The sequence below is a fragment of the Oncorhynchus keta genome, unplaced genomic scaffold (assembly GCF_023373465.1).
Source record: "Oncorhynchus keta strain PuntledgeMale-10-30-2019 unplaced genomic scaffold, Oket_V2 Un_contig_28553_pilon_pilon, whole genome shotgun sequence".
NCBI lineage: Eukaryota > Metazoa > Chordata > Actinopteri > Salmoniformes > Salmonidae > Oncorhynchus > Oncorhynchus keta.
The window spans coordinates 173,907-191,700 of NW_026286090.1; the positions used below are offsets into that span (position 1 = coordinate 173,907).

Below are 17,794 nucleotides of genomic sequence, written 5' to 3' on the forward strand. Positions count from 1 at the left end.
GTAAAAATTATTGTTAAGCATGAGGCAGGTAACATCATCATAATGTACACAATCTAAATGTTTGTCAAATGACTGAATGTTCCTCAAAATGAGAATCGGGAGACACTTGGTTCCCATCATTACACAAGTAAACTATGTGTTTTTCAAAAGAATTTCCAGAATATGAATAGCGATTTGAAAACATAAGTAACGAATAATAAGTCAAATAATTGTCTTGTCTATTTGAGAATCATGAAACCTTTAGTCCTATATTACCATAGATTATGACGTCACATCAGAAGACAAATTCAAGGCTCTAATGCAGGAAATGGTAATCGGAGGTGGCAGAACAAACGTCCCTTTTTCAGGACCCTGTCTTCAAAGATAATTTGTAAAAATACAAATAACTTCACAGATCTTCATTGTAAAGGGTTTAAACACTGTTTCAATGAACCATACACAATGAATGAACATGCACCTGTGGGACGGTCGTTAAGACACTAACAGCTTAGAGAAGGTGGGAAATTAAGGTCACAGATATGAAAACTTAGGACACTAAAGAGGCATTTCTACTGACTCTGAGAAACACCAAAAGAAAGATGCCCAGGGTCCCTGCTCATCTGTGTAAACGTGCCTTAGGCATGCTGCAAGGAGGCATGAAGACTGCGGATGTGGCCAGGGCAATAAATTGCAATATCCGTACTGTGAGATACCTAAGACAGCACTACAGGGAGACAGGACGGACAGCTGATCGTCATCGCAGTGGCTGACCACGTGTAACAACACCTGCACAGGATCGGTACATCTGAACATCACACCTGCGGGACAGGTACAGTATGGTAACATCAACTGCCCGAGTTACACCAGGAACACACAATCCCTCCATCAGTTCTCAGACTGTCCGCAATAGGCTGAAAGAGGCTGGACTGAGGGCTTGTAGGCCTGTTGTAAGGCAGGACTGGCAAAAAGTGCTCTTCACTGACGAGTCGCGGTTTTGTCTCACCAGGGGTGATGGTCAGATTCGCGTTTATCGTCAAAGGAATGAGAATTACACAAGGCCTGTACTCTGGAGCGGGATCGATTTGGAGGTGGAGGGTCCGTCATGGCCTGGGGCGGTGTGTCACAGCATCATCGGACTGAGCTTGTTGTCATTGCAGGCAATCTCAACGCTGTGCATTACAGGGAACACATGCTCCTCCCTCATGTGGTACCCTTCCTGCAGGCTCATCCTCACATGACCCTCCAGCATAACAATGCCACCAGCCATACTGCTCGTTCTGTGTGTGATTTCCTGCAAGACAGGAATGTCAGTGTTCTACCATGGCCAGTGAAGAGCCCAGATCTCAATCCCATTGAGCACGTCTGGGACCTGTTGGATCGGAGGGTGAGGGCTAGGACCATTCCCCCCAGAATTGTCCAGGAACTTGCAGGTGCCTTGGTGGAAGAGTGGGGTAACATCTCACAGCAAAAACTGGCAGATCTGGTGCAGTCCCTGAGGAGGAGATGCACTGCAGTGCTTAATGCAGCTGGTGGCCACACCAGATACTGACTGTTGCTTTTGATTTTGACCCCCCTTTGTCCAGGGACACATTATTCCATTTCTGTTCGTCACATGTCTGTGGAACTTGTTCAGTTTATGTCTCAGTTGTTGAATCTTGTTATGTTCATACAAATATTTACACATGTTAAGTTTGCTGAAAATAAACACAGTTGACAGTGGGAGGACGTTTCATTTTTTGCTGAGTTGGTTTATTTAACTTTAATTTTAGAAAAAAACACTTTTCCACATTCGTTTTGGCCAAATGGCAACTATCCATATATACAGAGTATGCCTACCCCATCACCCTATTTCTCCCTCTCATCCCCCTTCACTCAGGTAGTCAAACAGAAGGCGTATTCATCACAGACAGCCTGCCCTTTCTCCACTGCAGTGAGAGAGTATTTAGTTTAACCTCCAGGTTTACCCTATAGTCCCTCAGGCAGTGCCAAGAGGAGACATTGCCGCAGTGGCAGCCAAGAGCTCTACCACACACACACAACACTCCCTCTTCCTCCTAGTCCAAGCCATCGGTGTGATGCGATGGACATTATGTCATGATGTAATTCTTGTCTCAGCAGCCCAGAAGATGATGCCGTTATGGCAGGAATGCCCAGTCATGACAAACTGACCATGTATTGACCCTGGGATAAACCCAGGCTTGGCATAACACACCTACAGTATGTCAATGCACAAAGGAAGGGTACTGACTGTACATAGTGAATGTTCAGGTAAAAGATGAGAAGGTTCAATGTCAACATAGAGCTTTTGAATACCCTGGCTCCAAACACTAATCTACGTCAAGCTGGACTAGCGTCCTGTCCAGAGGGTGTACTTGTACATCAAGCTGCCTCATGCTACTGAAACAGGAGCTGGACTAGCATCCTGTCCAGAGGGTGTACTTGTACATCAAGCTGCCTCATGCTACAGACACAGGAGCTGGACTAGCGTCCTGTCCAGAGGGTGTACTTGTACATCAAGCTGCCTCATGCTACTGAAACAGGAGCTGGACTAGCATCCTGTCCAGAGGGTGTACTTGTACATCAAGCTGCCTCATGCTACTGAAACAGGAGCTGGACTAGCATCCTGTCCAGAGGGTGTACTTGTACATCAAGCTGCCTCATGCTACTGAAACAGGAGCTGGACTAGCATCCTGTCCAGAGGGTGTACTTGTACATCAAGCTGCCTCATGCTACTGAAACAGGAGCTGGACTAGCGTCCTGTCCAGAGGAGCTGGGGTCCTGTCCAGAGGGTGTACTTGTACATCAAGCTGCCTCATGCTACTGAAACAGGAGCTGGACTAGCATCCTGTCCAGAGGGTGTACTTGTACATCAAGCTGCCTCATGCTACTGAAACAGGAGCTGGACTAGCATCCTGTCCAGAGGGTGTACTTGTACATCAAGCTGCCTCATGCTACTGAAACAGGAGCTGGACTAGCGTCCTGTCCAGAGGGTGTACTTGTACATCAAGCTGCCTCATGCTACTGAAACAGGAGCTGGACTAGCATCCTGTCCAGAGGGTGTACTTGTACATCAAGCAGCCTCATGCTACTGAAACAGGAGGAGATAGGGGCTGGAGTCTAGGGCCCTTCTGGCTCAGACAAGGCTTACTTAATTACTTTTGTATACTGTAAGTCAATAATCTATTCATTGCCACTGGCAGCATATTGTATTGTAGATCTCCTGACAGGCGTAGATTATCTAAGGCTATAGTAGGATCATCCAGATGTAGTGTTTAACTCAAAACCATTATGCCCTTGACATGTCACTGTTTAGTTAGGTGAGTGTTTGACATCTTGTGATCAAAGAGTGGGGCATGAAATCACTTGAATACTTTCATTCACTAATGATGACAACAGGGATACCACCAACGGGTGTAGACTGCTGAACAGAGGTGTACAGCTGGACAGACGACAAGCAGCTACACACACACACACACACACACACACACACACACACACACACACAACTGGGTTACTGGCGCACATTTTAACAAAACACATTCAATGCTGTATTTTTATTGAGCAAGTTTACTTAACCCAACCCATATCTGTTTCTACTCAGCTCTTTGGGACAATGGGCTGCCACACAGCCTCAGTCGGCTACATACACAGTGGCTCCAAGAAAGTCTCTTCTTTTCAAGACAAGCCGTGATAGATAGACTTGAACCAAGTTACACAGTAATAAACACAAATTAGCCCACGAACATTTCTATTAGTTTGGCACTGAAAACGAAACGAAACATTTGTTAGCAAATAACACGAGTTTTGTTGAAACTGAACGCCACAACAGCACGTTAGTCAAAAGAGCAAAACTTACCAGAGACTCCACGACAAGACCGAGAACAGAGAAATGCCAGTCATGCAATCCGTTCTCTGCACTATTCACCTGTGCAGACTATGGCGTCATTGTGACCTTTTTAACTTTCGCGCAATTCAGATAAAAACGCAGGATTATATTTATTAGTTGGTGACGTCCTACAGTCATAAGAACAAGTTGATAAAAACCGGGCATATTGAATTGAAAAGTTGGTTTAGCAGCCTCTTATGGTGGTGGTATGCGGTATGCTATGCTGCAGGCAGAGGTCATTTCTCAATCTCGGCTGCCATCTAGTGGGCAAATACAGTCCGTGTCAAATCAGCGCCATTGGTCAAAATACAGTATAGAGTTGACTGGATTACAGATAATACAAGCATGGCTTTCCCCATAAAAATAAAAAGGTGAAATAATAGAAATGTTGAACTATTCTATTGGAGAATTATCTTTGAATTGCAGTTACAGGCTTAACCATCATACAAACGTGTGTATTTCATGGATCTAACCGTTGGAGAAATTGTGCATCTTTATCAGATTCTTGGAATAGGTAGAAATGCTCTCTTAGTCATTGGCACACATTCTTATCTTGTGAACAACTCAAACTTTAAAATGTATACCTAATCTAATCATACAATTTCCCCATTTCCTCCAAAATTCCAACCGATCACAGGCTAAAATGGCATAATAGGTTGAAGTTCCATGTAATAACTTTGTTTCTGAGCAGGTTTACATTCTAATAACGTTTTCTGTAACACATACTGGGTGTGGGTGGGCTCCAGGCATAAGCGACATAAACCGCAGGGCCCCCGGCCGCTAGTGTCCTCATCCGACAAAAACAAATAAATCATTAGGAACTCCATTTACTGTTGAGTTAGAACAGTGGAATACACACTTCACCAGTTCTAAATCTGGTTGTGCCGCAGCAGATTTTCCCCTGTTAAATCGGTCATTGAAAGTTCCGAGTGGCGCAGCGGTTCTCAGTACGAGCAGCGTCATCACAGATCCTGGTTTGATTCCCTATGGGAGTCCCATAGGACGGCGCACAATTCCAGGGTCGTCCAGGTGTGGCCGTGGTAGGCTGTTATTGTAAATAAGAATTTGTTCTTAACTAACTTGCCTAGTTACATAAAAGTATTTTTAAAAACTGACAGTCATTCAAATTAGCCATGTCAGCGAGCAATTTTTAGATTGGTAAATGAGTCTAGCCAGCTATCTGAATTTGTAGTACTCATGGCCGACTCTGGGTGTGACTTCTTCCACTTCCACATGAAAGCATGTATTTCTCCCACAATGTCTGAAAGCACGTAAACAATCAACCTGAAAGCAGAAGCAGAGGCATGCACACGTACACACACACGGGCTAATATTTGAGTAACCTAACTATAAAGATGAACGAGGCTCAACGGCAAAATACACTCATACATTTAAATTGGGCCATTCGTCTCAAAATGTAAATCTATTTTTTAGAATACTTTTTGTTTATTACTCGCCCTGGGATATGAGCTGATCCCCTTCCGAAGTTTACATTTAAAATGGTTAGGATTTAGGGTAGGAACGTCCCAAAGATCTCGTATAGCACTGGTCGCTGCCTGAGCTCCACCGTATCATCGCTTAGTGATGTGCGCAGGCGCCGTTGGGAGGTAATGGCCGTGTTCGAGAGGCTCAAAATCGCAATGTATCATGGGTAAATTTTGAATGAACGATCTACAATTAGTAGTGAGTGAGTCATTATTTATGATGGAAAGTGATTTGTAGATAGTTCAAACCGCAGTCGCCTGCAGTCATTTTGATGCTCTCGAATACGGCCAATACTTGCCAATAAGATCCGTGTTGTTGTGTTTCCACTAGATAGCACAGCCACAAAGTTATGTCGTGAAAATGTATGAAAACAAACATGAGAATGTTGGTCTTCATTCAAGGTTAGGGTTAGGCATAATGTTCGCAGCGTGGTTAAAGTTACGGTTAAGGTCAAGTTTAAAATACATTTTTAAGAAGATAAATTGTAGAAATGGGCGGGGTTTATGCGTTTGTGGCTGGGGTAACTAGTGATGACTGTGTTGTCATAATCACCCATCCGTACCCGAGTGGGTGCAGGGTGATTCTCCTATTGTACAGAATAGGATAGGGGGAACCATGGCATACTTGCGAGGCGCCCCATCTAATATCCAACGCACAGAGAATATGAATTCTGCGCGAATTTTGTGCTGAGCCAAGATCCTATATTTTTAAAACACAAAATCAGGACCTCGGATTATTTCTACACGCACCATTTTGATCGAAGAGGTCCATGATGGAGCACATCCGAACGCCAAAGGTAAACCAACCCTATATTTTAATTTCCATCCTATTCTTTGAGTTTAGTTAATCCTGTTCCTAAATGAAACCGCATTTCAGTTGCGTCTTCTAAAGATGTGACAACGTTGCTGATTCGTGCCATCCCCTTTCTCATGTATCCAACATTCAGGGTTCCTGAAAATATAACAATTATTCTCTCCGCAATGTATTTTGCTGGTTAAACCGTTGCAAAAATGAACACTCAAAAACATAGGTCATATGATGGCATGCCTGTAAATCTTGACATTAGAATTTGCACAATCCGTTTAATTCTTGTCCTGGCTTCTTGATGTTTATTCTCGTCTACCGCGGGCACGTCTCCGCTGTGGATTCTAGCATAAAGGCAATAGGCCTCAATAAGGACACATTGTTACAGAATCCTGCGGTAGGTTACTTCTATTAAACAGTTATAACATTCCAGAATCTCAGACATTCATATCTACAACGACAACATGTGTAAACATTGAGTTCTATAATAACCTTGTTTTTATGAGAAGATATGCCTCCACCAATACAGTCAATCACACACATTCAGTACATTGTAGCCTATAGATATGATTACATTCTGTGTTGACCCCATTTATACGTTTTTGTGTGTTGTGTGTGTTTGTGTTTGTGGCCCTATAGGTGGAGAATGTCCGCCTGATTGACCGTACGGCCCCTAGGAAAGCCATGGTGGGAACGCTGTACCTCTCTGCCACACACACCATCTTCGTGGAGAACAACCCAGAGACACGCAGAGAGACTTGGGTAGGAGCTAGGAAGTGATACCGGTTGTTTCAACAGACCCCATTCTGACACGAGACCTATCACAAGTCGTCTGGCCTGACACTGTTCTGACACAACTCCCCCTATCTACCCTGTGTGTGGCTTCCTTCCTGCCTTCTCAGAAAGATAGTATTGATTTGCTCCGGCACTTTGGAGACTCACCTCAAGTCAATGGACCTCATCCAATACATTTCCTCTTTAATGGATATCTCCTTCATACACATGATGTGAGATTTGTCGGTGTATTTAGACCTTCTGAAGTGAACAGGAGTGGAACCCTTTTCTCAGGGCCGGATTCCAGAACAGGCACAGATGGTTGGGGCCCCCCTGGAGGTCGTGGGCCCCCAGATAGCATATGATAGCAACATTTGTGGAATTACAGGAAATCAGCTTTAAAATCTTCTAAATTGTCTCTCAGCCTCATGAAAAATGTGTAGAGTAGCAGGAAATTAGCTTTAAAACTAAAAACTAATTCTCAGCCTCATAATGTGGACAAAAGCATGATGAGCTATAAAATAGCACATTTTCTTCCCAGCCTCATGCCAACAAAGTGTAGAAATGCAGGAAATTTGCTTTAAAACTGCAACATGTTCTCTTATCCCCATAAAAATGATAGTTTAGTAAAAATGTAATTTGTCAGTTATTAAATGCATTGCTTATCATAACACTAAACTAATAGGTATGTAGTAATGTCTGCTGTCCATTATTGACAGACGACTGCTGCGGTTGAGTAATCTGAGTGAAAAGTATTATTATTATTATTTTTTTAAACGTGCCTACCCTTCCACTTCCAGAATTGTTATATTTTCAATTTAGCAATAGATGCCACTGTGACAGCCAGCCCCCTTACCATTGGCCCTAACCCTTGGATATTTGCATATCTGAGGGATCTGGATAGGTATCAGCAGTATAGTGGTAGAGCTTCCACCATATTGCCATCCCCTTACAGATCTGCAAATGTCAAAGGGTTAGTTGTTTCCAAGGGGAGGGGAGTGAATTGGGACCGTCTGTGAGTTCTCGGTTGTCATTGACAGGTGCTCCACAGCATGGTGGCCAGTGTGGAGCGGCCGCCAACCACCCCTTCAGGAAGCCACCTGGTTGTCCACACTAAGAACTTCCAGGTGGTTCAGCTGCTCATCCCCCAGGAGAGGGACGCCATGGATGTCCAGGCCTCGCTTGCACGCCTCTCTCGCCCAGGTGAGAGAGACTATCACCTTTCAGAACCCATTCACCTGGGTCCTGTTCAGTAGGGACACAACTCTTTGAACTGGAATGGAACAAGGAGGTACTGCCAGGAATATACCACCTGGCCACTGCTGGTTTGCCCCTGAAGTTAAGCAGGGTTGGTCCTGGATGGGAGACCAGATGCTGCTAGAAGTGGTATTGGAGGGCCAGTAGGGGGCACTTTTTCCTCTGGTAAAAAAATAATAAAATATATATATATATAAAGTAGGAGGCACTTTTTCCTCTGGTAAAAAATAAATAAATATACATATATATATATATGAGTAGGAGGCACTTTTTCCTATATATATATACAGTAGGAGGCACTTTTTCCTCTGGTAAAAAAAAATAATTAAAAAAAATATATATATATAGTAGGAGGCACTGTATTGTGTTATCATACGATAAGTCATATTGTGTCGTGGTTACATGAATCTGTATCATTTATTGTGTCGTGGTTAAATTAATCTGTATAATTTATTGTGTAGTGGTTAAATTAATCAGAATCATTTATTGTGTAGTGGTTAAATTAATCTGTATAATTTATTGTGTAGTGGTTAAATTAATCAGAATCATTTATTGTGTCGTGGTTAAATGAATCTGTATCATTTATTGTGTAGTGGTTAAATGAATCTGAATCATTTATTGTGTAGTGGTTAAATGAATCTGAATCATTTATTGTGTAGTGGTTAAAGAATCTGTATCATTTATTGTGTGTTGTTAAATGAATCTGTGATCATTTATTGTGTCATGGTTAAATAATCAAAATGAATTTAATTTATTTGTCGTGGTTAAATGAATCTGAATCATTTATTGTGTATGGTTAAATGAATCTGAATCATCGTTATGATCCTTTGATAGACTGCTGTATTGTTTCTCTGTTGTCCACAAGAGATTTACTGTGAGCTCTACTGCTCACCCTTCAATACGATCCCAAAATGATTTTAGCTGATTTTAACATGATTAATGATCAAATATGATCATTTGTTTCTTTCTAGAGAAATATAGCGAGCTCTACTGCTTGTCCATCAATCCTAACGCTAACAAGGAGGAGAGGGAGGAGTCCTCTGAGTTTCCTAGACACTGCAGGCGGACTCAGTACAGCAGGGTTGGTATTACGTGCCCAACAACCTCTGGGTTTGTACACCACTATAGTCCTAATCAGATATTGAGTACAGGGTTAGTACAGTCCTCTTCTGATTTTAACCACTATAGTCCTAATCAGATAGTGAGTAGAGGGTTAGTACAGTCCTCCTCTGATTTTAACCACTATCGTCCTAATCACATAGTGAGTACAGGGTTAGTACAGTCCTCCTCTGATTTTAACCACTATAGTCCTAATCAGATATTGAGTACAGGGTTAGTACAGTCCTCTTCTGATTTTAACCACTATAGTCCTAATCAGATAGTGAGTAGAGGGTTAGTACAGTCCTCTTCTGATTTTAACCACTATCGTCCTAATCAGATAGTGAGTAGAGGGTTAGTACAGTCCTCCTCTGATTTTAACCACTATCGTCCTAATCAGATAGTGAGTAGAGGGTTAGTACAGTCCTCTGTTGATTTTTCTGGTTTTGATAGAGTATTGAGTTAGTTATAGTCCTGATCTGATGTTGAGTACTGGGGTTGTTCAGTCTGGGTCTGATATTGAGTATTGGGTTAGTAGCAGAGGTTGGAACTGAAATAATTTTCCAATCGTTTCGTTCTGAACAGAATAGAAAATTAATAGTTTCATTCCACTGTTCCGGCCAGCAAAATAACGTTCACAACCGGTTCCAAGCCAAACAAAGAACCCGTTTATATCGTTCCTTTGTGTTCCTTTTTTAACCTGTGAAATCAACCGTTTTTAACAGTTAGCTCATACAATTACTTCGCCAATCAGTGTGGATAGAGTAGGCAAGCTAGTTGTTTACATGCATGATGGACAGACAAGTGTAGCCTATGGCGCAACATGCTACTGACATGTTGTGGGTGCCGAGAGCGAGAGAGAGAGAGAGAGAGAGAGAGGGTTGAGGAGGAGGAGGAGGCTTGAAGCGAAGTTATGACTTGCATTATCTGAATTATCCACAGAATTATACCTAGGAGGAGCAGCTTCTATGGAGGAACTTTGAATGTTCTTTGAGCTAGCTAGCTAACAAGCTTGTGTGTGCAGTGCGGCACCAGAATTATAAACATCTTACTATGTTGCAGTTAATAAATCCAACGTGACACGTGATAACTAGCCTTAAATTATCAGCATTGAAAAAGTTCATCCATTCTTCTCTAGCCAATTAAAAATCTCTCTCCCCATCTTCTGAATCAAGCTTGCAACGTCAATACAGTAGCCTATGCTTTGTAGGGTGGAGTTAGCCAAACAAGCACACGTACAGGCAAAGATTTTCAGTTTGCAGGCAGACACTGGACTACGTTTGAGTGACAGAGTAAGGGCTTTAACATAGGCGTTTTGTTGTGGGACTAGAAAGAAAAAAAATGCCTGGAAACGGAAAAGAACGTTATTAACCGGTTCTGTTCTGGAACAGTTGGGTTCATTTTTGTTCTAGGTTCCGTTTCTGTTCCTTGACATTTTTTGCTCTTTTCCGGTTTTCTGTTCTGTGAACCGGTTCCAACCACTGGTTAGTAGTATAGTCCTCCTCTTCTAAAGACTTTCTCTTTCTGCCTGCAGGTGTGTGATACGTACCCATCAGAGCTGTTTGTGCCAAAGTCGGCCACACCTCCAGTCATCGTGGGGAGCTCTAAGTTCCGGAGCCGAGGGCGTTTACCTGTCCTGACGTACTTCCACCAGGATACCCTAGTGAGTGGATGGGGCATACTATCTGGGTCAATGGTGTGGGTTGACTCTGGAGAACAGTTGTTTTATGTTTGTTTCATTTAGGTGATTCGTCATGTTTAATTCTTATACCTGAACCAGTCATGGGTCGGAATATTGTGTTTTCTGTTTAAAATTGACTTTCATGACTGTTTAAATGTGGGCTTTCGCTTGGCATGCCAAGACACACGCGGGATACTAGCACTGTATGAGTAGTGTTAAAATCTGAGCTGGATGTCATCACCAGTCACTTCAGCGTCTGACCCCTTCTTCTCCCAGGCTGCTATCTGCCGCTGTAGTCAGCCCCTGTCCGGCTTCAGCGCTCGCTCCCAGGAGGATGAACAAATGCTGGAGGCCATCATGAAGTCCAACCCGGGCAGCGACTACATCTACGTGGTGGACACCAGGCCAAAGGTCAGAGGTCACCATAGATAGACCCCGGGGTCAGGAAGTGTTGATATACTGTAACCTAGAGGTCAAGAGCGTTGGGCCAGTAACCGAAAGGCCACTGGTGCGAATCCACGAGCCAACTAGGTGAAAAGTCTGTTGACGTGCCCTTGAGCGAGACACGGAACCCTAATGGCTCCTGTAAGTCGCTCTGGAGAAGAGCGTCTGTTAATAGACTAAAATGTAACATGTAATGATGTCGTCAGCAGTATGTATTTGACTGTATTGTGTTATAATGATGATCATCTCTCTCCAGTTGAACGCGATGGCCAACCGGGCGGCTGGAAAAGGTTATGAGAACGAGGACCACTACGCCAACATCAAACTGCAGTTCATCGGCATCGAGAACATCCACGTGATGAGGAACAGCCAGCAGAAGATCATTGACGGTAATGAGTTCCTCTTTCCCTTCCAACCACGGCCGACGTTCTACTGAACGTCAGTCAGTATTCCTACGCAGTTCACGCACATAGTTGTCAGGTTCATGCATTCCTTTGGGTTGGCTTGTGAATGTCCCACATTGTATGTGTGTATGCATGACTGACCTCTCTTCCTGTGTTGACCCTATAGTGGGTGAGCTCAAGACTCCCTCCATGGGCGACTTCCTGTGGGGGCTGGAGAGCTCCGGTTGGCTGAAGCACATCAAAGCCGTGCTGGACGCAGGCGTCTTCATCGCCAAGGTGATACACACTGGGCAGGGCGTGCGAGAACACACACACACACACACAATGGGTATACATTTCAATAATGTCATACTGCGATGTGTGTGTAGGCGGTTGCGGAGGAGGGTATCAGTGTGGTGGTCCACTGTTCGGACGGTTGGGACAGGACGGCCCAGGCCTGCTCTGTAGCCAGTGTTCTCCTGGAGCCTTACTACAGGACTATGAAGGGACTCATGGTAAGGCTTTAGCTTCCGTTCATCACGCACTATCTACAGTCTACATCATGGCACGTACAGACCCTCTTTCTACTGTGATCCAATCCAGAGAGAGAGTTAACACACGTGGGGCCAGTTGTCCGGACCGTGGCGTCTCCGTGAAGTATGTGCTTTAGTCCAGGACTAGACATGGTCTTGGTCTGGGAAACTGGCCCGTCGGGTGCAAGAAAGACTTCATCTCTTCTTCCTGTCTTTTATCTTTTAGCTGCTAATCGAGAGGGACTGGGTGTCGTTCGGTCACAAGTTTTCACACAGGTCAGTCCGTCCCACACGTTTGTCTAAGAACCCAACTCCTAACTCTACCGTTTGGTAGAATGAAGGTCCCTGCATACATTTTACCTTCTCAAGTAGAGTCCTTCATCAGAACGAGAAGTGCATTTGTCACAGACAACATACAGCATGTCCGACCTACGAACCGTGTCCGCCGCCAGCGCTTTCAGATCCTCTTGCCACGTGTTCCCGCCATGCGTGCTGCGCTCAGGTCAGATCATAACCCCTGTGAAACTCAGCCGCTTTAGCAGCGACTGTCTGTCTCAGGTTTCAGGCTTCAGGATTGGTGAAGTAGAGTTATTACACATCTTTGAGGTGTTCCACTCCAGTCTGTGCATGCTTTCTTATCAGCTGAAGTCATTGGCTAGATTAAAAAGGCACCTGACCTTGATGCAGTTGCCTAGATGCATTACTGTTTAACCAGTGGGGTATAAAATTGCCATGACAACGCCCCAGGATGACCTATTTGTTCTGTGGTGGTAATTCAACACCAGGGACACCTGACGCCAGTCTTAAAATGAATCACTCTTTATTATCAGCAAGCTGGAGAGGTTACAACAAACTCTGCACACCGTACAGGTCTATTAGAAGCTCCGCTGGGGCGGTCCCAGCAGTTGTCTAATAAACGGCTATACACAGACAAGTTATATTTGCATGATTTAGCATAATTACCTCATCACTACCAGTGATTGAGCTGAGCAATACCTCAGCTCAGCTGTGACTGAGCAATACCTCACGAGGCTCTCTGTCTCTGCGATACCTCGGTTGTTCCCATAGCAATATTCTGGGCATACTGCCAAGTTGAGGAACAGTGATAGTGAGGATTCCTCCATACACGATCAGTCAGTCACATGCATGAACCTTTCTAGTTAGTTATTAGAAAGTAGCATTGAGTCGATGCATAACACTTCCCTCATCGTTCTTTAAATCTGCTTAAAAAAAGCAATCAGCAGTTAAAAAATATAAGCTTATTTTACTCCAACGTTTGTAAACAAAGAAAATGTAAACAAACACTATGTAGCCTCCAAACATGGTTAAAACTATAATTTTGTGATCAAGGACGGTCATTCCTCGCATCCATAGCTCTGTCTATGAATTTGAGAGGGGTTACATCCCTCAGCTTTTCACCAAACCAGCAGGGAGACCGCTTTGTTGTTGTTTCTACTGCTGATTGCCACTTTAAACCCCTTATGAAAGTGTTTTAAGCCGCAGTCTTTCCTTCTCTGCAGGTACAACCATCTGGAAGGTGATCCTAAGGAGGTGTCCCCGGTGATAGACCAGTTCCTGGAGTGTGTGTGGCAGCTGTCAGAACAGTTCCCCTGTGCCTTCGAGTTCAACGAGCGCTTCCTGGTTCAGCTACACAGACACGTCTACTCCTGCCAGTACGGCAACTTCCTGGGCAACAGCCAGAAGGAGAGGAGGGACATGGGGTGAGACTGAGGGCGCCAATGTGACGGAGGTAGTTCAGTGAACCGTGCTTGTGTTACACCAATAACCTTGCCTGAGGCGTGAATACTTGTGTTACACCAATAACCTTGCCTGAGGCGTGAATACTTGTGTTACACCAATAACCTTGCCTGAGGCGTGAATACTTGTGTTACACCAATAACCTTGCCTGAGGCGTGAATACTTGTGTTACACCAATAACCTTGCCTGAGGCGTGAATACTTGTGTTACACCAATAACCTTGCCTGAGGTGTGAATACTTGTGTTACACCAATAACCTTGCCTGAGGCGTGAATACTTGTGTTACACCAATAACCTTGCCTGAGGCGTGAATACTTGTGTTACACCAATAACCTTGCCTGAGGCGTGAATACTTGTGTTACACCAATAACCTTGCCTGAGGCGTGAATACTTGTGTTACACCAATAACCTTGCCTGAGGCGTGAATACTTGTTACACCAATAACCTTGCCTGAGGCGTGAATACGTTACACCAATAACCTTGCCTGAGGCGTGAATACTTGTGTTACACCAATAACCTTGCCTGAGGCGTGAATACTTGTGTTACACCAATAACCTTGCCTGAGGCGTGAATACTTGTGTTACACCAATAACCTTGCCTGAGGCGTGAATACTTGTGTTAGCTCAGCGGGCTAACAACCTTGTGGTTCATAAGGCCGCTACAATCCCATTCCATGCAGGTCTCTGCCTTTCTTACAGCAAGCTCTTCTGTACTGTAACCCCTCTCATGTATCACATCTGGTGTGGTTTTCTCCAACGTTGGTCAGGTTGCGTGAGAGGACTCACTCCCTGTGGCCCCAGCTGTGGAAGGACAGGGCACAGTACGCCAACCCCTTGTACAGGGCTGACCACACCCAGACTCAGGGGATGCTACGGCCAAACACCACCCCCTACTGCTTCAAGTGAGTTACTGCACCCTCTCAGTCGACTCACTGTGAAAACGAGTGAAAAAACTAGTACTGGGACACTGAATGGTTTTTATTTACTTTGTGTCTTTGGGTACATCTGAGTTGAAGGGTCGTGGGTTAAAACCCATCAGATGGAAGCCTGTTGTAGAAAGCACTTTACTTTGTAGTACAGTTTAGATCTGGAGGGTTTGTTCAATAGTTGTATTACGGTTTGGATCCAGAGTGTTTGTTCAATAGTTGTAGTACAGTGTATCTTGTCTCCAAGGATGTGGAAGGGCATGTATAACCGTGTGGAGAAGAGCTCTCCCCCGCGCCAGACGCCCACCGACTTACTGACAGCCGTCAGGGAGGAGACTCAGCAGCTGGAGGAGGAGCTGACCAATCACCAGGAGGTAGCACCGGGAGGGACGGCCCAACCGGGCACCAAACAAGGCATACAGACACGCTTGCGTAACGCTCCCAATGAACGCTGCTCTTTAAGGCCAATTTACAAGTTTATCAACGTATCATTATTAATTACTATTAACTAGTTTATTCTGTTTTAACAACTATATCGTTGGGGTTTTACAGGGGAGGGGGCAAACACCATCAAGTCAAAGAAAATGTGTCTGAGGGGCGTTCAACAGGAGGGTTTCTGTTACATGTACAGTAGTCTGCTAGTAGTCTATAGACATAGTGATTCATTCATATTCTATCCCAGACTTACCAGTAACACTTGTCTTTTCATCTGTTCATCTTCCAGAGGATTGCAGTCCTGACAAAAGCAGATCAAACTAAGGGTAATGCGGGTCAGAGGAAGATCAACAAAGTGTGTGAGGAAGAATGCAGGCCAGGCGGACTGGCTCCTCCCACTGGAGATGGCCCCTTCACTAGCCCCCCTCAGGGCTATTCTCCCTCCCAGGGGGGGCCCCCGGGCTCGGCTATGACCCTGCCCTTGGGGCCCCCCAAGGGTCCTGGCCCTGACTCAGACGGCCTCTCCTCGGCTTGCAGCGACATGGAATCGGGCGTGGCCGACCTCAGCAGCCGCTCCTCCAGCGGCGGCGACGACAACAAGGACCCCAAAGAGGCCGTCTACTGCACGGCCTGAGTGAAAATGGAGATCAATGAGGGGCTTGTCGGAGGGGGGTTGCCTTGTTGACGAAGGCACTTTGCATTGACAATTGAATATCACAGAGGTCTCTGTTTTGACGGGGCCAATTGGACTGGATTTTACTTGTGATTCTTTTGTTTTCTGTGTAGTTAGTATCGGTGCACAACATGAGCACCTGCCGGGTATTGTGGTAACACTGGGTAGCCATAGTGGATGTTTGAACCCCATACTAGTGTAAAATGTGAACAAAAATATTCCAGGAACAAACATTTACTGCAAAGGCAAAATACTGGTGTGCAATATTTTGTCTTAAGTTATTATGTTGAGTTACAATGTACTACTGTACAACTTTTTAAAACAGGAAAAAAACTAAATGTACATTTGTTTGTACTTTCCTTCAGACCAATGCATTACATTGGTCGCACCAAGTAGGACTACCCCTCCGAAATCTATTTGTCCCTTCTGAAGTCTGAACAAGCATAGAGGCTTCAATGTTTCCCAGTGGTATATCATGGTCGTGATCAGGAGGCAACAAAAAAAAATCAAACTATTAAACGTTTCACTACGTTCTACACTTATGAACACGACCCAGATAACACTGTCAAACACAGCACCTGTTCTTGGTACATTTATCACCACCCAGTCTAGTTATGTTTACTGTCTCGTTCCAATAACCTGCCTTCTCACACAAATGAAGAAACACCGCACTTCTCAACTAGCCTGGATGAACAGAAATGTCTGCGTTGCCATGACTAGGCTTTTATTTGGTCTTGAAATGAAGTGAACGTTGCTGCTTATTAGTAATGAATCGAGAGACATACTCTTTCCTTTGGAAAGCCCATTGAACTGCGGTAACCTTTTCAGATGGTTATTCCCATTGCTGTGTATATTTAACTGTGTATACGAGTGCAGTCACTAGCGATGTAGTATGAACACTTAGGACACATTAGAAACGTTCCAATGTCAACACCACCAGAGCACCACTTAGAATACATGGCCAACACATTGGTTCAATCTGAATGGGATGTGGATATTAGACCTCAAAATCTCTTTGTGATAGGTAGCATTAGCTAGCCTGTGTGCCATTCTGTTTCTGTCCTCTTGCCAACGGCCTACAGACGGGTTAGCTGACAACAGCACGAAAAGATGTGTGTGTGCGCTTCAAAGGGGCAGAAAGCCGGTGTTGTTAAGGTTCTGGATGGACAGTTCACTAGCAACAATGACAAACTGCCATGTGGAGGGTTCACAGGTGGCTCTTTTCATCTTGTTCTTGATGCCATGTCTTGTTTTGATCTATGTTAATATGGCTAACATTTGCTAGCTAGCTAACCAACAACTGTAACAATGTATTTGAGAGACAAATACTCATTGTGGAACTTTATGTTTTCAATAAACATTGGAGACTAAATATAGTTTACATGTTGTCAACAATCTAAGCCAACCACGTCTGTTTTGCCCCATAGTTGCGCGCGTGTCGGTTTTGTTGCTAAACAACCAACCCGTCTATGGAATGGTCATGGCTTGACAATGAGCACAAACAGATCTGGGACCAGGTTAATAAGTATTAAACTGTTGAGAAACCACTTGTATGGTCAACCTGGGAAAACAACATGGCTGAATCCAATGGATCTCCTTTCAACTGTGGTATTTAGTGTTTACTGTATAAGTTGTAAATGACCTGAAATAAACTATTCACTGTCAAAGGGAAATTACAT

General features: G+C 44.3%; 1 protein-coding gene, 1 long non-coding RNA gene and 1 pseudogene across 3 annotated transcripts in view; 1 reads left to right on the plus strand and 2 right to left on the minus strand.

Moving 5' to 3' along the window:
- The window catches only part of LOC127923153 (uncharacterized), a 37,740-nt gene extending 33,658 nt beyond the window's left edge, over nucleotides 1-4,082 (minus strand). For both annotated transcript variants that reach the window (XM_052507093.1, XM_052507096.1), the window contains exon 1: nucleotides 3,836-4,082. The gene's annotated coding sequence lies outside the window, so the exon portion shown is untranslated. The remainder of the gene's footprint in view (nucleotides 1-3,835) is intronic.
- A 1,496-nt stretch (nucleotides 4,083-5,578) lies between these two features.
- On the plus strand, nucleotides 5,579-17,791 carry LOC127923145 (myotubularin-related protein 7-like; annotated as a pseudogene).
- LOC127923146 (uncharacterized) lies at nucleotides 14,084-14,842 on the minus strand. Its single transcript, XR_008113489.1, has 3 exons — nucleotides 14,562-14,842; nucleotides 14,340-14,491; nucleotides 14,084-14,301 (listed from the first exon to the last, which is right to left on the minus strand). It is a non-coding gene; the product is annotated as an uncharacterized LOC127923146 (long non-coding RNA).
- Nucleotides 17,792-17,794: the final 3 nt, after the last annotated feature.